Source organism: Dromiciops gliroides, chromosome 2 (genome assembly GCF_019393635.1).
Source record: "Dromiciops gliroides isolate mDroGli1 chromosome 2, mDroGli1.pri, whole genome shotgun sequence".
NCBI classification, from domain to species: domain Eukaryota; kingdom Metazoa; phylum Chordata; class Mammalia; order Microbiotheria; family Microbiotheriidae; genus Dromiciops; species Dromiciops gliroides.
Window position 1 is genome coordinate 219,276,341 of NC_057862.1, and position 21,445 is coordinate 219,297,785.

At 35.7% G+C, this 21,445-nt stretch overlaps 1 pseudogene; it reads left to right on the forward strand.

The window, feature by feature from the left end:
* The first annotated feature begins 3,977 nt into the window (after nt 1–3,977).
* The window catches only part of LOC122743427, a 30,909-nt pseudogene continuing 13,441 nt past the window's right edge, over nt 3,978–21,445 (forward strand).

The following is a 21,445-nucleotide window of genomic DNA, read 5'->3' on the forward strand; positions in this document are numbered from 1 at the left end:
AAGACACCCTCTTGATTCTCATATTCTCTCAACTTTCCCCTACCTATTCTCTCACTTTTTGACAGACTTTTAGCATCATTGAAGCTCACTGCCATATTGTTTTAAGAACAACTTTGAGCAAATAAGTCATTTTGACTGTTATAAATACCCAAGCTAACTACAAATGACAGATGAAAGAAGATGCTATCTATATCCAGAGAAAGAACTAATAAATTGAAGTATGTATAAAATGATTTTACATGTATAGACATATTTGTATCTAATAGTAGTCATCTTTAGGGTGAAGGTGAGAAAGGAAGAAAAAGGGGATAAAAAAAGAAAAAAGAAATTTACATGATAACTGTTATATATTTAAATGAAATTGTGATATAGATTTATAGTTTAATGTGCAATCATCTTTCTTATTATATTATGTTATGGGAATGTTTATTTTATTCCATAAGTTAAAAATCAAATCAAAATAAAAACAAGAAAAAAAAAGAAACTCACTGCCTCTACTTCCTCAACATGTATAAATTCTTCAACCACTGAAATATGGCATCAGTCCCCATCATTTTATTCAAAGTGTCCTTCAAGGTCATAAATGTTTTCCTAACAATCTTCTGGGTAGAGAAAATGCTCAGGACAAATCCTTAGCTGTATGTCTACAGTTACTTGGTGGTATATAGATGATAATCCATCAAAGAAGACTGAAAAGGAGCAACTAAATAGGTAGTAAGAGAACCAAGGGAACAGTGTCGCAAAAATCTAGGGAGGAAAGAATATCCAGGACGAGAGGTTAGTTAACAGTATCAAATAATGCAGAGAAGTCAAGAAGGATGAAGAATGAGAAAAAGGCATTAGATCTGGCTGTTAAGAAAAAAGCGTGGGGGCAGCTAGGTGGCACAGTGAATAAAGCACTGACCTTGGATTCAGGAGCACCTGAATTCAAATGCAGCATCAGATACTTGACACTTACTAGCTGTGTGACCCTGGTCAAGTCACTTAACCCTCATTGCCCTGCAAAAAAAAAAAAAAAGAAAAGAAAAGAAAAGAAAAAAGAAAAGAAAAAAGAAGGTATTATAGAGGATAATTTCAATTAAAGTCAAAAGCCAGATGGGAAGTGATTGAGAACTTAAAGGAAAAAAGATGTCCAAGTAAGATGGTGATGTGAAAGATTGTAGCGTCGTATCAACAACATTTATTAAGCCCCTACTGTATGCCAGACACTGTGGTAACTTCTGGAAATGCAGAAATAATAAAAAAAAATATATTCCCTCCCCTCAAGGAGCTTTAATTATAATGGGGAAGAAAATGCATAAAAAGGGAACAGAAAAGCTTGGGGGTGGGGTAGAGAGAGGAGGAGATACCTAGGTGAAGTCATGATGAATTAATCCAGAGAATGAGGGATGGCTGGTTTGGAATCCTTCTTCTACTTTTTTTTTTTTTTTTTTTTTTTTTTTTTTTTTTTTTTTAGTGAGGCAATTGGGGTTAAGTGACTTGCCCAGGGTCACACAGCTAGTAAGTGTTAAGTGTCTGAGGCTGGATTTGAACTCAGGTACTCCTGACTTCAGGGCTGGTGCTCTATCCACTGCGCCATCTAGCTGCCCCTGGAATCCTTCTTCTAAATGGAGATTCTGGGGAAAACCCACCAATAGGAGAAAGGGCCCACATGACTGGAGAAAGGAGGCAGCTGATGAATGGTAGTAAAAAATCTAGAAAATCAGGGATGGTTGGTCTGGGGCCCTTCCTCAAAATGAAAGAAATTGTTGAAGAAAGCAAGGGCTTAAAAATGAAATTTAAAGTGAAATTAGAATTCTTGAGAAAAAAAATTAGAATGAATTGCTTAGAATAAAAGGTAGAAAATCTTAGCCCAAATAGTTGACTTCTAAAAAACAGAATGAAGTAAAGAGAATTCTATGTTTAAATGAGATAATAAGAAATATTAGAACAAAGTCAAAGGACTGAGAAATCAGGAGCAAATGTAAGGTAAGTACTACTAGTAAAAACATGTCAAGGTGAGATGATTTCAGAATTATCAGCCTACCTAAAAATTATGAGCAAATAAAAATAAAAGAATTTTTAAAACCATCCCAGATCTTTTAACATCAAATATAAAGATTCACCCCAAGTTAAAATCAGAGTTTGGAAAAGAATTTACTATACCTCAAATGAACTTAAAAATCAATTACTATGTCAGACAAAGCAATAGTGAAAAGAGAGATGGTTAAAAGAGACAAGTAGTTAAACTACATTATATTTAAAGACTATTTATAATGAAGTAATAACAATACCTAGTATATAGGTTCATCTAAGTACTTAAAGGAAAAATTAATCAAATTGTGGGAAGAATGAATTATTAAAACTTTAATAGTTGAGAACTTTAATGTACCTATTTCAGAGCTAGATTAATCTGACAAAAAGATAAACACAAAACAAGTAGAGGGCCTGAATCATAAACAAATGCACAAAAGCAGAAGCATCATATACATCTTTCACTAGCCACAACAAATAATAATTATAATCAATAAATGGCATTTGAAGAAAGGATTCAAACTTAAAAGGAAACAAATAAAAGACCATCAACCAAAACTTATTGTAAAGTCCCTGTTATTTACTGCAAAAGAACACCTTGCATAGTAGCACATTCTTCTTCCTCTTCCTCTTGTTCTTGTTCTTGTTCTCCTCTTCCTCCTCTATAGGAATTAGGATACTTTTTATGCTCTCCTTCTGATTTGGGAGATGTCTATTATCTGCTCTGTTGTCTACTCTGTACACAAACACACACATATACATATATTATAATTCTGTATTGAGAGCTCTGGTTTCTAAACTAAATTAATTCCTAATTTCTTTTTAAAAAATAATTTCATTTTTTAACTGTGTGCAGTTTCTTTTTTTTTGTGGGGCAATGGGGGTTAAGTGACTTGCCTAGGGTCACACAGCTAGTAAGTGTCAAGTGTCTGAGGCCAGATTTGAACTCAGGTCCTCCTGAATCCAAGGCCGGTGCTTTATCCACTGTGCCTGCACCGTGTTTGCAGTTTCTTGGTGTTTTTTCATTATTTGGGGGGAGTCTACGGGATTCTTTCTATCAACAAGTGATGTTGGTTTATTCCCCTTTATATTTTAATATTTGTTAACAGTATTTTGGTTTCTTTTTGAGCTTTTACTCATACTTTCAAATGTTTTTATGATCCTTTCTATTGGTTTATCTGCATGGAGGCTAGAATATCATTTGGGATTCTTTTTTCTTGATTTTTTGTGTTTCAGATTTTCTCTTGTATTCCCTATCTCTTGACTATGGGAATTCTCTTCATTCTTTGGGTCCTTCCCTTTCCATGGTTGAGCTATTTGGTGGTCTTGGTCTCCTCATGTAGAGGGGATATGAGAGTTATCTGGGAATGGATCCTTATTTTTAGTAATCTCCAGGGGGAAGACAATTCTTACACCTACATTTCCTTTCTGCTTTTCTTCAGGCCCAATACTCATTCCTTTCTATCTTGTGATTTTGAGTGCCCTTTTGATCTTCTACCCTGCCTGAATATTCCCTCCTCCCCACCCTGGAATCACTGTCCCTTTTCCATGGCTAGGAAAAATCAGTGCTGTCATTTTTTATGTTCTCTAAATCTGGGGGAGGGAGGGAGGAGGAGAAGTTCAGACAGATCACTGCAATAGGACTGCTATTTTTCTTCTTGACTATATTTGTACTCCGAGCACTTAACACAGTATCTGGCACATAGCAAGTACTTAATAAATATTTGTTGACTGAATCACTGACTCCAAACTTAGTGAAGGCAAGGGCATTCTTATAGAGTGTCCCCCAAATTCTTAGTGCAGTTTTTAATCTCAACTCTACCAAGACGTTTAGGACCCCGTTTATTTCTTCACATTCCCTATCAAACCAAGATAACCTTTTACCTGTAGTGGTAGAGATATGGCTTGTTGAAATAACTGGGGAGTTTCCTTTTGGCTGTAGGAGCGTCCCGCTTCGTGTCGAAATGGACAAGTTCATGAAACCCAGGAAGGTGGTGCCGGTCCTGGCCGAGCGGTACTCCGGGTGCAAAGCCGTCATCGTCAAGAACATTGATAATGGGACATCCAACAGGACCTACAGCCATGCCTTGGTGGCAGGCATTGACTGCTACCCTTGAAAGGTGACCGCAGCAATGGGCAAAAAGAAGATTGACAAGAGATAAAAAATCAAGTCCTTCGTGAAAGTTTATAACTACAACCACCTCATGCCCATCAGATACTCTGTGGATATCCCATTGGACAAAACAGTTGTTAACAAGGATGTGTTCCGTGACCCTGCGCAAAAACGGAAGGCGAGAAGGGAGGCCAAGGTCAAGTTTGAGGAGAGGTACAAGACAGGCAAAAACAAGTGGTTCTTCCAGAAGCTACGGTTTTACAACTACTGTTGGTCAGTAAATAAAATGTTTATTAAAAATGAAAAAAAAAGAAATAACAGGGGAAAAAAAAAAGCATTGATTTTGGAGTCAGAACTCTTGTGTTCAATTCCTGGGTCTGCACCTTTCCCAGGATGGCAATTCTGGGTGAGACACTTCAACTTTCTGAGCCTCAGTTTCCTCCTCTGTAAAGAGGTGATGAATAACACTTATACTACTTACCTATGTTACTAGGGTATCATCAGGAAAGCCAAATGGTAATCAATAAAGCCCTCCTTTAAAAGAACTATTAGTAGTAGCTGTAGGTGATCAGCAAATGTTTGTGGAATGAATGAATGAATGAATGAAGTAATAAAAAGGGATTTCAATGTTTATTTACCTTAGTCTCCAGAGCCTTGTAGGAACTCATTAATGCTTAAAAAACATGATATGAGCCTTAATTATTAACATTATTATATCTGCCAACCACCTTAGGCTTATTTATTAAGCTGATGATTAAGCTTAACAGTTGCTCCTGGATCAAGTTCCCTGATGTCTGCCATAAGACATCAACCAGAGAGGTTGAATAATAAGAGCTATGGAAGTGCCAGAGGGAAGGGCAACACAGTTCCATGCCTTTGCCATAACACTGATCTAAGAGAAGTCAGTGTTTATTTCAGCAGGCAGCTCCCAGGGCTCTGATTCTAGGATTGTCATTAAAATGAACACTGGAGGCAATTCCCCATGCAGAGAAACCTAAGAAATGTTGCTCCCTTTTTCATTCTGCAGTCTTCCAGATCCTTACAAAAATAAAACAGTGTGCATCACTGTCTTTTACTATTAAAGACTTTATTAGTGGGGGAAACTCAGCAAAATATCTCCTTGGGTGATCCCCCTTCCCTTCTTATTCTATAATCTTTAGTCATTCCCCAAACCCTTTTATTAAAAAAATTCCAAAATGCAAAATTTCCCAAGAATAAGCCCATTAATATTACAAATAAGGCAACAAACCCCCTGAAGTGTACAGTGGTGACCACTGATACATTTTGTACTTTTTTATTCCCTGAGAATTTTTCCCATGCTGTTAAGAAATAACACCATTAGGATATGGATGTAATTGTATTCCTGCACAATCCCTCTCTGCAGAAATTACCATTGGAATGCTTGGAGAACTGATACCTTTCAGGTAAGTGGCACCATATTTACAATGTGCAAGTGGACTTCTCCCACAGCACTCCCCAATTGTTTATTGAGTACCTATTGCACTGTGTACAATTCACTGTGCTAGGCACTGTGAGGGGAATACAAAAAAGAATAAAACACAGTCTATGCCCATAAGAACCTTAGAGTTTAATAAGGGAAATAAGTCAAATACACTTATAACCCACATGGGCAGGGAGTAGGCCCTCAGGTTCTGCCTAGAGAGCTGCTGAGCCCTACAAAAATGTAAAAGGCTATAGGTTTGGGTATTTTAAAAGAGGTCTTGGACTGAAAATGAGGAGAGAAACTTTTGGAAATAGCATCTAAGGGAAAACTGGTTTTTCTGCCTTCAAGCCAGTTGAAAAGAGATCCAGGTCATTTGCCCTATTGGGGAAATTCTCTCCCCTTACATTTACTATGTTGAAAGGAGTATAGAGACACAAATGCATGGATACAAAGGAAAAAGTTGGGAAGGAGAAGAGATGGGTATATTTTACTAGTAGTTGACTTAGTATGCCTGTGTACCCTGGGCTCGTGTCACCTTACAAGAGAGACCAGAAGAACATCAAGTTCTAGGTCAGTACTTTAAACTAAGAAAAAGATGTTTTTTATTTGAGAGAAGGCTAGGACATTTGGAGGCAGATTATGGAAAGTCTTGACTGTCAGGTTAAGAAATTTGGTGCCATAGCTAAGACCAGTGAATTGGTGATGTATCTGGAACCTAATTAGTCTAAGAATTTGCCCATCCATATGGACAATGGGGGCAGCTAGGTGGTACAGTAGATGGAGTGCTGGAACTGGAGTGAGGAAGACTCATATTCTCAGATAAATGACCACGTCAGAGGGTCTGTAGCAGTAATTCCTATTCAGGGACAGGTTGACTTTGATAACCTCTGAAGGCCCTTCTAACTCTGAGAGTCTATCATTCTATAATTGCTAGGAACTGTTCATTTTCACCTTGCTCACACAGGGCCAAAGGTTCTCAGCAGACACTTATTAGCTATGTGACCATCGGCAAATCACTTACCCCTATTTGCCTCAGTTTCCTCATCTGTAAAATGATCTGGAGAAGGAAATGGCAAAACCACTCTGGTATCTTTGCCAAGAAAACCCCAAATGAAGTCATGAAGATTCAGAAACAAGTGAAATTACTGCACAACAACAACAGCAACCAAGGATAATAGAGAAGAGAGTATGAGAGAGATGTCCCAAGGATAGTGCAGGGTTAAGGTGTGTGTGTCTCTGTGTGTGTGTGTGTGTGTGTGTGTGCGCGCATGCTTGTATGAATGTGCATGTGTGCACAAGCACATGTGTAGTCCTCAGCAGAAGTGAGAGTGGAAATCTATTTATAGTACTCTCAAAGTATTAGGCCAGTAAAAACAAACAATATGCTAGGGTAGGGTTAGGGGACCATAGAAGTTCCAAGAGAGCTGGAAAAGACAGCAGGGTTTCAGAAACATAAAAGATAATTGATTAAAAATACATGATAACTAACTTCAAATACTTGAAGGATGTCACATGAAAGACTTCCTCTTGTTTATAACCAGAGAGGAGAGTTAGGAACAGTGTGGAAGCTGTAGAGAGGCATATTCTGGCTGTATAAAATGAATTTTGTCACAATTAGAGCTGTCTCCAGATAGATTAGATTGTTAGTAAATAAACATTTATTGATTGGCTACTAAGTGGCAGGCACTGTGTTAAGCTCGGATGATACAAAGAAAGACAAAAGACCGTCCCTTGCCCTTTAAGTTTTCATGATGTAATTTGTGAGACAACATGGCACCAACTATATATAAACAAGCTATATACAGAATAAATATGAAATAACCAACTAATAGAGGAGACTGGAATTAAGAGGGATTGGGAAAGGCTCCCTGTAGAAAGTGGGGAATTTAAATACAGTAATTGGATCTTTCCACTGGAGGCCTAGGCATTACTTGGGACACTGGCCTTATTCACCTCCTTCTATTTATGCTACTATTTGCTTATTATATATTACAATCTTTTGTGACTCAAAGGGAAATTAGAAAATGCCATAGAAGATAGCTTTTTCTGCTTTATAGAGTGTATATGTATATATCTATATCTATATATACATATATACTCTAAACAGAAAAGCTTTGTGTATATTGTAAGGGGGTAAAATTCTAGCTAGTCTGTCTAAAATATCTAATGAGTGGTCACAAATAAATTATAAGCTTTAGCAAGAATTAGACTTTTAAGCATTTATTAAGGAGAATAAGAATTTGGTGAAGAGAGGGAGAAAGAGGCCTAGATTCAGCTATCTATCTTGGGGAGCTAAAATTCTCCTGCTCCGCTCTCCGTGAGAGTCCTGATGAAAGAGAGAGAACCACACTTCATTCATCCCACAAACCTCCTGTGAAATTGAGAACATCCCATTCACTTGCCCACACAGTTCCAAGCTAATTGGCTGGTAGCCTTGACTGACAGTACCCATGAACAAACGTCACTTCCTGACACCAAGGAAAGCCGCATGGCTTGCCCTCAGATGCCTTCTCCTCATGGCGGAGCTTTCCTACAGTAACTCTGTGTGTGTGTATATATATATATATACACACACGCACAATATACAATGTATGTGTATGTATATATATATATATATATATATGTGTATGTATGTATATATATACAATGTGTATTTTATATATATAATATACATTGTGTGTATATATACACATATATATATGCATAATACTTATCTATATCTATCTATATTTATATCTATATCTCTATATTGATATCTATTTATATCTATATCTGTCTATCTATCTATCTATCTATCTATCTATCTATCTATCTATCTATCTATCTATCTATCTGTAAGCTTTGAAATGAAGCAACCTTTTTGCCTAACCGGAACATATAGTACTACTTTCAATTCAGGAGGGCTAAAGGCTGAGTCACATATGTTTTACTAATTCTAAAATACCAGAGATAGAAGAGAAATGATCACAGGGAATCAACTGAGATAACTCAATCAACTCAATCAACTCACTCAACTAAAATCAACTAAGAAGTTTATGAGAACATGATGAAAGTCAACCCCCAAGATTTGCTGTACTTCACCAAAGAAGAGAAAGCTCCTTTTGTATTGAATGCTAATCCATAATAATTTTAAAGCATATAACAAGTCTGTGAATGGTAGTGTGTTAATTCATGTCTACTCTCCTTTACAGTGAGTTGAAGGCATGTAGTCCTAGCACAAGATAATAGCTGAGGGTGGAGACAGTGTGTTTACCGGCACTGAAGGTCTTCAAACGGAAGCTAAATGACCACAGGTCAGAGGGTCTGTAGCAGTAATTCATATTCAGGGACAGGTTGACTTTGATAACCTCTGAAAGTCCTTCTAACTCTGAGAGTCTATCATTCTATAATTGATAGGAATTGTCCATTTTCACCTTGCTCACACAGGGCCAAAGAGACTCACTGGTGCTGATGGTGCTGACTCTTCTGGTGATTTGCCTGAAAAACACATTAATTATCCAGGTACTTGGATATCAGATTATGTGAGTGGAGGTGAGAAAAGAGGTTCACTTAGTATGTAAAATAAGGAAAACAAAATAACAAAGGATTCACTCAAGTGCTAAATTATACTAACCAAACTAGGCTTTTTTGAACTCCTACTGTGTCAGAGGTATTATTCTAGCTGGTGTGGGGGATCTAAAGGAATTCAAGACAGTTACTACCTTGAAGGAATAAATTGGTCATGATGACAACTCCTAATATAAAAAGATATCTAAAAATATAAGAGAGAACATGATAAAAGTAGAATGAATGAATGGTAAGACAATAAATGTCCTAAGATTTACCAGTGTTTCTTGCTAGAGAAGTATAACATTTCTTGTTAGTGTTTATTAGAATTTTGTATTACCTACTTATTCCATCCTTGAATTTAAGTTTGGGGATTTTTTTTTGGATGGGCCATATGATTTTATTTATGCTGGAAAATATTACTAAAGGGCTTCTTTTCCCAATGCAGACTTATTGCAGATTCATTGCAACTTATGATCTCAGAGGGATGCCTTTGATACTTAGAGGTTAATGCAAACAATGGTTGATAGGTCGCTCAGTGGATAGAGTGCTGGGCCCGGAGTCAGGAAGACTCATCTTCCTGAGTTCAAATTTGACCTCAGACACTTACTAGTTGTGTGACACTGGAGAAGTCACTTAACCCTGTTTTCCTCATCTGTAAAATGAGTTGGAGAAGGAAATAGCAACCCATTCCATTATCTTTGCCAAGAACGCCCCAAATGGAATCACAAAGAGACAGACATGATGGAAAAAAGACTAAACAACAACAGCAACAGCAACAGCAACAACAACAACAACAACAACAACAACAACAATGCAGACAGTAAATTATAGAGACAGGTCTTGAAACCAGGTCTTTTTGACTAAAAGGCTAGCTCTCCATTAATTTTACAATGCTATACTATATCTTATATATATTCTTGTCTATATAATTTACATCTATATCTCTATATCTAATCTATATTTATATTATCTGTATCTCTATCATATGTCTATAACTATATCTAAACTCCCTTCATCTCATCATAATTATAGCTTACCTAGCTTTTGCAATTATGTGTTTAGAGTGATTTTAATCCAACTCAACTATTGCTACCATCTAATTACTTTAAAAATGATATTATGATTAATGGGCAGCAAAAGCTACATGGGAGAGTTGAAAAGGCCCAGGACTGAATTAGAAACCTCAAGTCTGAGTCTTTACTTTGTCACTCTCTAGTTGTGAAATATTAAGTAAGTCATTTCACACCTTTGGGTCTCAGTTTCCTGATTTGGAACATTAATGGGTTGGATTAGGTAATTACTCTTACCACATTAGCATGCCATCAATAGTGCACTGGTATATGATTAATAACCAGCTCTCTGGAAAAAAAAAGTATGCTCAACACATTTTTGAGTTTTAAACTGTATCATTAACATTTTCTCCATCACTTTCCTAAGTCTAAACAATTAACAAAAAATAAGCCAAGTCCTGATTTGTAGTGTTTCTTTCTGAGTTGTAAATGTTCACCCTGAAAATTTAATAATTGGCTCTGAGATACAATATGAACCAGATATGATACACTTTAGCACGTTGTGTTTTTTATTGCTTAAGATCCCAATGACCTCATTTACAAATAGTAGGGGTTACGGTGGCATATCTTCCCTGGTTCTTTAGCATACTGCATGTGTGCAAGATCAATAGGGTTTAAACCAGCCCAATAATGCAAAAAGTTTGCGACTATTAAATGAACAAGGAAATTAATACAGTTCTAAGGTGAAAGGTTAACCAGAAACACTTTAGTGACAACTTGATTAGGTATAATCATCATGCATAGTTGCTCATCATAAAGTTAATTAGACATGGATGATTTTAAAGAATGGTTATCCATGATAGGCTGGCTTTCTATGCATACTTCAGAGGAAGAAATTTTTCCAGTCAAAACAGAGTTGGTGGTGGGATTTGAGGAGTCATAAAAAAACTCTAGTGGTTATGAAGTTAAGAGGTGGTCTGGAAAATCTTAGAGATCTCTTCCTACTCTCAGATTCTGAATTCTGTGAAAACAAATAAAATCCCCAAACTCTTGCACTAGCTTGCAATGGTGCCTGAAACTTTCACTGTTCCTTATTAGTCAGTCCTCTTGGGCATGATAAGTCCTATAAAAATACAAATGTGTTGTTTTGAAAGGTAATATGTTAAGCCTTTGTTTCCCAAGCTGATTTGAAGACAGAACATTCTGATACTTGAAATATATTGGTAAATAAAAAAAAATAGAATTTTATTTTTCCAATTACATGTAAAGACAATTTCCAAAATTCATTTTTTTTTTTAGTGAGGCAATTGGAGTTAAGTGACTTGCCCAGGGTCACACAGCTAGTAAGTGTTAAGTGTCTGAGGCCGGGTTTGAACTCAGGTACTCCTGACTCGAGGGCCGGTGCTCTATCCACTTCATCACCTAGCTGCCCCCAAAATTAATTTTTGAAAGATTTTGAGTTCCAGATTTTCTCCCTCCCCCCCTTTCCCATTTCACAAGAGGACAAACAATCTGATATAGGTTATACATGTGCAATATATTGACAAAATTAATAAATGTTTATTTGAGGGATATAGTAACATGGTTTAAGACCCTCCAGAATTTCAGGAAAAAATTGGTACAAAACAGAGGGTCTGTAAAATATTGCAAAAAACCAATAGCACAAAGTAACAAACCCAAATTACCTAGAAATGTCACTATATGGCATCATACATTTTGCCCTGATCTTCGATGTTGACACTAAATTGGGATATGGTGACTCTACAGTCTGATTGATGTCCTTTTCTCTAAAGATATCTGCCTGTGACAACACTTCCTATAGGATGAGAAACTTTAAAGAGGCTACAATTTCTTTTTTGTTCTTTCTCAAGCTTCATCTGTTAGTCCCTATGTTGTCAACTGGGAGCTGAGTTATTTAGTTCCCTCCCATTTCTTGAATAGGGGAGGGGACCCAAACATTCATGTATCTAGGAGAAGAAAAAAATAGATTCTTCGCTAAATTGCACCAAAACCATGATATTATGGCTGGAATTTCTCAAATTAGCTAGCTAGTTGCTTAACAAGCTCTTTTGAGAATTGGATATTGAGTGGGTAATGGGACTCTGAGCAGAGGACATGGCCTGGTAAATTGAAGTTGCAAGAGTGTGCATTGTAACTTGGGGGAGAGGAGTATAAAAACATGGATGGTGTGACTCTTGGAAACAAATGTGTTCACTTCTCAATGTTAACCCTGAGCCAGGTCTGAGACAGCACTGCGATTGTTGATTGGATTTTAGAATGAAAATCACATTTATTGGTGGGATATCCTGGCAATTTTGACTTTCACATAGAGTCAAAAAGTGGAAGCAGCTCTAATTTCTTAAAGTGCAATTTGGGGAACAGCTGCTAAAAGATTTCTTTAAGTTTTCACATCATGTTTACACAGCCTGTTGTTTCTTCTGAACCAGTCAATCTTCAGCTCTAATAATTTTGCTCCAAGTCACCGTCCGAGCCCTTTGAATTTCTGATATTGTTACTAATCACAAGCTTTCTTATTCCTAATCATACATCTAATGTTTCACTCTATATGCTTTCATAAAGGGAGTCATATGCTCATTAAAATTTTGTTCTATGAACTCAATAAATATCAACTAATGAAAATCCATTCAAAGCAATGTAATGATGCTTCATCATGCTCAAGGATAGCGACAATATCAACAAATAGCAATTTATATCATGTCTTATACCAGAAGTGTCAGATATATGGGGCTGTATGTGGCCCACAACACAGCTGAGTGTAGCCTGAATCAGATTAAAATGTAGCTCTTATCTGATCTTAATGTATTGATGGATTAACAAAAAACAAACAAAAAAGAAATATATCAACATGTGTGTTTTTCCAATTCAATATGTAAACTACAGGGATTCTTATGTATGGCCCCTGCTTCTATTTGAGTTTGAAACTACTGTCTTAAACAGTGTCATGATTCATTGTGATATAGTGAATTGAAAGCTAGACCTAGAGTCAGGAAGGCCTGAGCTCAAATCTAGCCTCAGGAACTTACCAGCTGTGTGACCCTGGGTAAATCGCTGAATCTCTTTTTGCTTCAGTTTCTTCAACTGTAAAAATGGGGATAATAATAGTACCTACTCCCGGTTATATCATTAGGATAAATTAGATAATATTTATAAAGTGCTTTGTAAATCTTGAAACACTATGTAAATATTATCTATTGTTAACATTATTACTATGAATTATTTCATTTGAGCAACTATGTGAGGTAGGTAGAACAGGTCTTATTGTTTCCATTTTAGAAATAAGAAAATTGAAACTCTGAAAGAATATGTGACTAACTCAGAGTCACACACATAGAGTCAAAAATGGAAAGGTATTGCCTTGCTGTAGAGAAGGTCAAATGTAATGGAGTCAAGGAATTTAGTCAGTGATTCTTCACTCAGCTACTCTACCTTCTCTTATCTTGAGATTTTATCTTTTTATATCCTATCACCTTTGTCTTTTTATTTACAACATAGATCAAGCTTTCTCTTTTCTTAAAAATACTCCTAAAATGATGAATTGATTTCCATAAGTATTATTTTTCTTGATAATTTTACTTATTTAACTTTCCTGTGCATCTATTGTTTGAGGTGTTCACAAGTTGAATATTTTACTCACATCTTATTGATGTTGTTAGGAATGCCTCTGATGCCTGTCATTTGTTGAATATCCATCTTTTTTGTTGATGGACGATTAGAATCATGTATGCAGGGTATATCATTTTAGATTGTAGCTTGAGCTCCTTTATTTAGAATACATTTTTCCATTTCCTTCTGTGATTTCTCACTACTTCAGAATGATCTTGTATTATTTAAATTTTCTTTTCTCCATGCCTAAAACTCATTCTCCTGTCTACTGGCCAAATTTGCTATGTTCTGGTGAAATTGTTAAATATAATGACTGTGTCTTAGAATCTGAAGCATTAAGGTTGTTTTATTTTTCTGGTGGAGATCAGCGGATTCTGTGGAATGATTTTTGATATTTTACTCAGAAATTTGGAACAATTTTCTTATATTATTTCATGTATTATGAAGTTCCAATGTTTTTACATTCTTCTGAGGGAAATAAGTTACCCCTATGAATCCTATCTTCAAGGTCAGACACTCTTACTTATATAGAATTCATGTGTTCTTTTAACATTATTGTTTTGCTTCTTTTCTACCATTTTTTCCTCTATATTACTATGTTTATGGACCAAAAACTGGTTAATCTCTCTTTCACTTCTTTAGAAAGCTTCTCTATCAGGGACTCAATTTTTCCTCTTCTAATTCTCTTCATATAAATTATGCACTAAGAATTCTATTTTCTGAACTATATTCACTCCTAATTTCTTCTTTTATGGATTTCATTTATTTTTTCTTTTTTAAAAAATACTGGAATTCCTTGTTTCCTGCACTCTGGGTAATCCATAGGTTTCTGTTTGTTATTTGGAAGCACTGGTTCATTTGCCTTCACATTTCCCAAGAGTGATTTGTATTCCTTTTGAGATCTTATTCACATTTCCTTATATTTTATTTATCAGTCAGTAGACAAGCATTTATTAAGTGCCACTAAGGTCTCTTCTGCAAGAAGCCTTTCTCAATTCTCTTTAATGCCAGTGCCTTCCTGTTGTGATTTTTCTCCTATTTTTCCTCCTCATATCTTGCTTATACATTGTTGCTTGCATGTTGTCTTCACTATTAGAATGTGAGCTCTTTGAGGACAGGAATTTGTTTATGCTTAGCATAGTACTTGACACATAGTAAGATAGTATTTTTTAAATTATAAAAGCATTATATTATTTTCCAGTTATATGTAGAGATAGTTTTCAACATTTTTTTTTGCAGGGCAATGAGGGTTAAGTGACTTGCCCAGGGTCACACAGCTAGTAAATGACAAGTATCTGAGGCCGGATTTGAACTCAGGCCCTCCTGAATCCAGGGCCAGTTCTTTATCCACTGTGCCACCTAGCTGCCCCCAACATTTGTTTTTATAAGATTTTTAGTTTCAAATTTTTTTCCCTCTCTCCCCTCCCTCCTCTCCTCTGCAAGACAGCAAGTAATCTGATATAGGTTATATATGTACAATAACATTAAACTTATTTCTACATTAGTCATGTTATAAGAAAAGAATCAGAGCAAAAAGGAAAAACCTCAACAAAGAAAAACAACAGCACCAAAAACAAAAGAAATAGCATCCATATTCTACAGTAATTTTTTTTTATCTGGATTTGGAGAACCTTTTCCATCATGAGTCCTTTGGAACTATCTTATGCCGTTGTATTGCTGAGAAGAATCAAATCTATCAGAGTTGATCAACACACAATGTTGTTGATACTGTGTACAATGTTCTTCTGGTTCTGCTCATCTTACTCATCATCAGTTCATGCAAGTCCTCCCAGGTTTCTCTGAAATCCACCTGCTCGTCATGTCTTACAGCACAATAGAATTGGATTACATTCATATACCTCAACTTGTTCAGCCATTCCCCAATTGATGGGCAACCCCTCAATTTCCAATTCCTTGCCACCATAAAAAGAGCAGCTATAAATATTTTTGTACATGTGGGACCTTTTCCCTTTTTTATAATCTCTTTGGGAAAAAGACCCAATAGTTGTATTGCTGGGTCAAAGGGCATGCACAGCTTTATAGCCCTTTGGGCATAATTCCAAAGTGCTCTACAGAATGGTTGGAGAACTCCACTAATAATGCATTAGTGTTCCAATTTTTCCACAGCTTCTCCAACATTTATTATATTCCTTTTTTGTCATATTAGCCAATCTGATAGGTTTCAGGTGGTACCTCCGAGTTGTTTTAATTTGCTTTTCTCTAATCAATAGTGATTTAGAGAATTTTTTTCATATGGGAATAGATAGCTTTGATTTCTTCATCAGAAAACTGCCTGTTCATATCCTTTGACCATTTCTCAATTGGGGAATGACTTGGATTCTTATAAATTTGATTTAGTTCCCTATATATTTTAGAAATGAGGCCTTTATCAGAAGTACTGGCCATAAAAACTGTTTCCCAGCTTTCTGCCTGCCTTCCAATTTTGGATGCATTGCTTCTGTTTGTACAAAACCTTTTAAATTTAATGTAATCAAAATCATCCATTTTGCATTTCATAATATTCTCTATCTCTTGTTTGGTCATAAATTGTTCTCCTTTCCAAAGATCTGATAGGTAGACTATTCCTTTCTCTCCTAATTTACCTATGATATCACCTTTTATGTCTAAATCATGTACCCATTTTGACCTTATTTTAGTATAAGATGTAAGGTGTTGGTCTATGCCTAATTTCTGCCATACTATCTTCCAGTTTTCCCAGCAGTTTTTGTCAAATACTGAGTTCCTCTCCCAGAAGCTGGAGTCTTTGGGTTTATCAAACAGTACATTACTAAAGTTATTTATTACTGTGTCTCCTGTGCCTAGCCTATTCCATTGATTCTCCACTCGATTTTTTAGCCATTACCAAATAGTTTTGATGACTGCTGCTTTATAATAGAGCTTCAGATTTGGTACAGCTAACCCTCCTTCCTGTGCATTTTTTTTCATTAGTTCCCTCAATATTCTTGACCTTTTGTTGTTCCTGATGAATTTTGTTATTTTTTTCTAGCTCTATAAAATAATTTTTAGGTAGTCTGATTGCTATGGTGCTCAATGGGTAAATTAATTTAGGTAGAATTGTCATTTTTATTATATTAGCTCAGCCTATCTATGAGCAATTGATATTTTCCCAATTATTTAGATCTGATTTGATTTGTGTGAAAAGTGTTTTGTAATTGTGTTCATAGAGTTCCTGGGTTTGTCTTGGCAAGTAGACTCCCAAGTATTTCATATTGTCTACCATTACCTTAAATGAAATTTCTCTTTCTATCTCTTGCTGCTGGACTTTGTTCTTCATTTATAGAAATGCTAATGATTTATGTGGATTTATTTTATATCCTGCTACTTTGCTAAAGTTTTTTATTGTTTCAAGTCATTTTTGAGTTGATTCTTTAGGATTCTCTAAGTATACCATCATATCATCTGCAAAGAGTGATAGTTTTGTTTCCTCCTTGCCTATTCCAATTCCTTTAATTTCTTTTTCTTCTCTGATTGCTAAAGATAACAATTCTAGTACAATACTAAATAATAGAGGTGATAATGGACATTCCTGTTTCACCCTTGATCTTATTGGGAAGGCCTCTAACTTAGCTCCATTACATATAATGCTTGCTGATCATTTTAGGTAGATACTGCTTATTATTTTAAGGAAAACTCCACTTATTCCTAAGCTCTCTAGTGTTTTTATTAGGAATGGGTGTTGTATTTTGTCAAAAGTTTTCTTTGCATCTATTGAGATAATAATATGATTGTGGTTAGTTTTCTTATTGATGTGGTTGATTATGTTGATAGTTTTCCTAATGTTGAACCAGCGCTGCATTCCTGGTATAAATCCCACCTGGTCATAGTGTATTATCCTAGTGATAGCTTGCTATAATCTCCTTGTTAATATCTTGTTTAAGATTTTAGCATCAATATTCATTAGGGAAATGGGTCTATAATTTTCTTTCTCTGTTTTTGCTCTGCCTGGTTTTGGTATGACCACCATATTTTTGTCATAAAATGAATTTGGTAGAACTCCTTCACCTATTTTTCCAAATAATTTGTATAATATTGGAATTACTTGTTCTTTAAATGTTTGGCAGAATTCACCTGTAAACCCATCTGGCCCTGGGGATTTTTTCTTAGGGAATTCATTAATGGCTTGTTCAATTTCTTTTTCTAATATGGGCTTATTTAAGGATTTTATTTCCTCTTCAGTTAACCCGGGCAGTTTGTATTTTTGTAAATATTTATACATTTCATTTAGATTGTCAAATTTATTGGCATACAGTTGGGCAAAATAGTTCCTAATTATTGTTTTAATTTCTACTTCATTGGTGGTAAAAGCACCCTTTTCATTTTTGATACTTATCATTTGGTTCTCTTCTTTCTTTTTTTAAATTAAATTAACCAATGGTTCATCTATTTTATTGGTTTTTAGCAAGATAGTATTAATAGCATAAACAGAGTATTAGTACTGTTGTTCATCCTTCATACTCAAAGAGGATCAATGACATCATGTTAGGGTCAAGGTACAGTGTGCTCAACTGTCACTGATCAGACCAATATAAGGAACGCTCTACCACAGGTCAGGCATAAATAGTCCATTTGAACATTTGGGTTGGAGATGGTGTCTCTAGATTTGTGCATCACTCACTTCCTTTGTGCTATTGTGATTCAGCTTTGCTTCTAGAGCACAACACTTTCTTTGATGTGGCAATCCATGCTGGGCAATTCTGTGCTAGTGTCTTCCATGTCTCACAATCAGTACTAAAGTTCTTTAGAGAAACCTTGAGAGTGTCCTTGTATTGCTTTTTCTGAACTCTGTGTGAGTGCTTACCTTGTTCAAATTCTCTGTAAAATAGTCTTTTAGGCGAACATGGTTTTGACATTTGGGTAAGTGGTCAATCCATCAGAGTTGTGTTTTCTGTAGTTGAGTTTGAATGCTTGGCAGTTCAACTTGAGAGAGGACCTCATTTTCTGGTACCTTATCTTGCCAAGTGATCTTCAAAATCTTCTCAAGACAATTAAAGAAATGGCTCAATTTTCTGGCATGGTGCTGCCCAGGTTTCACAGGCATATACACAGTATTACTAAATGCACAATTACTAAATGCACAAAGTACTGATAAATGTTTGTTGACTGACTGACTACATTTGTCCACTTTGCAATAATACCACACATAGCTCACAGAATACAAAACACAAAGTTCTGGTTCTATGGGGTTTGTATGGGGAATTAACTTTATAATCCTATTTTAGGAGCTCCTTCTTTTATGAATAATTTTTCTATATCACTATGGGCTTAGAATTTTTGATTAGCAGGAAGCATAAATATAATATTTTAAGAAGGACATTGAGAAACTGGGACACATTCAGACAAGCATGACTATGATGGCTAAAGACCTGAGTGCCAGGCTACATGAGGAAGAGTTGAAGGAAATAGAAACTCTTAGCCCTGAGAAGAGAAGACTTAGAGAATATGATAGATGCCTTTATACATTTGATGGTATATCTTACGAAAGCACCAATAGACTTGTGCTGCTTGATTCCATAAGGAAGAACTAGAAAAAAATGGGTGAAGGTTGCATAGGAAAACTTCCTAACAATTATAGTTACCTAAATGTAGTAGGGGCTTCCTTCTTTAGGGTCTTAAATATTTTAAAATAACCAATGAATTCAGTTAAAGATCTTTAGAGTGGGTCAGATGACCAAGGAAGGATTTCTGTATAGGTTCTAGTGGGACTAGATGACCTTTTCTCTCAGTTCCTATTGTAGTATTCTTTAATTCCTTAGACAAGGACATTTAAAAAAGTGATTCTTGTGATTATTTATAGCACATATGTTATGGCTGACCATAAAAGCTTGTGTATAAAAAAGAACAAATGAAATAAGAACAAAAGAAAGACATGTCATGCATTGTTCTTCTAATTTCCAGTTCTCAAAAGCAGTTGTTGGTTCTGCCTTAATTCACATAGGGAAGAAACTGTAGATTAGATAGTTGCATGCATTTCATGGTATTCAGTGAGTCTTTTCTTTTCAGTATGTGAGAATTGGAATGATGTCTTCTGCTGGAGAGATACTGTAGGGAAGCTTGGCCATGAGGAGAAGCCATGTGAGGACAAGCCATGTGGCTTTAGCATCTGGAAGTGACATTTTCTGAGGTTTTTGAAGGTCAGCCTGGCATCCAGAAGCTGACCAGCTTGCATTTGTAGAGCCGCCTGTTAGTTCTGTCAATCAAAGCTTCCAGACAATTAGCTTGGAGCTTTGTGTGTGGACAGCCTTATTTCTTGTTGGAGAGGAGGTTTCTGGGACGAGGAAGGAAGCATTGGGGTCTTTGGGTTCCTGACCTTGGGTTGGAGAGGTCAGATGATGGGATCTCTTAGAAATAGATCTATTACCTCTTTCTCCTCTTCAAATTCTTATGCTCTTTAATAAGTACTCAAAAGTCTAAACTCTTGCTAAAGCTTCTAACTTATGGCAACCACTCATTAGAATTTTAGACAGTCTAGCTAGAATTTTAGCCCCTTATAGATGGCAACTTTACAAGTGAGAATATAAATTCTCCAGGAATGGGAGAATTCCACATCACCTAGAAAAGTTCCTTGCTCACTTAATATTTGCTGATCAGTTTGCCTTCACATCAATCATATAGGTAATGATAACTTCCATTTATATAGCACTTTGCAAATTACCTTGCATACATTATTTCATTTGATCCTCCCAATAATACTGTGTGGTTGAGGCTATTATTATTCATTCTATTCATGGCTGAGGAAACTGAGGTTAGAGAACTTAAGTTACTTGCCTGGGACCTCATGTGTAAGGGTCAGCAGCAAAACTTCATTTCATGTCTTCCTGTATTCAAATCTAGGACTCTTTACTGTGTCATCAAGGAAACTTTTGGCTTTAAGCAAATGGACCTTCATGTGATATGATGGCAGATCAGGGCAGAAGATCTTACTTCAAAAGAAAATAAATGAATATAAGGCAAACGAAAACACAGTGAATTAATTCACTAATTCTTCTCTAACTGGGTATATTAATTAAATTTGGTCTTTTACCATGAAAGTAAAAGATAAATCTGATTTGCACTGTGAAATTTTGCTTATTTATCAAGATCTAGAAGAATCAATTCAACGTCTTTAGGTTTTTAATATGTAAATGTAATAGAGATAGAATATTTCCTTTAAAATTTAATTCATCTTTTAGTATGGTATATTAACATGAGGCCTGCCCTCCTAGAATTGTCACTATGATGTACACAATGTCACTAAGTATCATGGAAGCAGGAAAAAATGATTTTCTTTACATACTATCTTTCCATTTTTTTCCCCATGTCAGAAGTAACTTAAATCTTTTAGAACAATCAATGCAATTGATTTGCTTAATGGGATGTATGAATGATGGTGTTAGTGGAGAACTGATCTTTGTCTCAGCAGAAAAATGTGGCCTATGACCTGTGTGAGGCTGACCTTGCTTAGATGTCAGTTTCCAAACAAATTGCATCATCAAAATGTCTTTTTTGAAAGATTTTGAAAACTTGTCACAGGCATTAGGATGAGGGGGTATAGGAAGAGTAAGAAGAAATTCTTGATGATCATAAGATCAAAAAATTTAGAAATGAAAGGAATCCCAAAGATCATTTAGTTCAACCCTCACATTTTATATATGAAGAAGCATGAGTGAAATAATTTACTCAAGGACATATGGT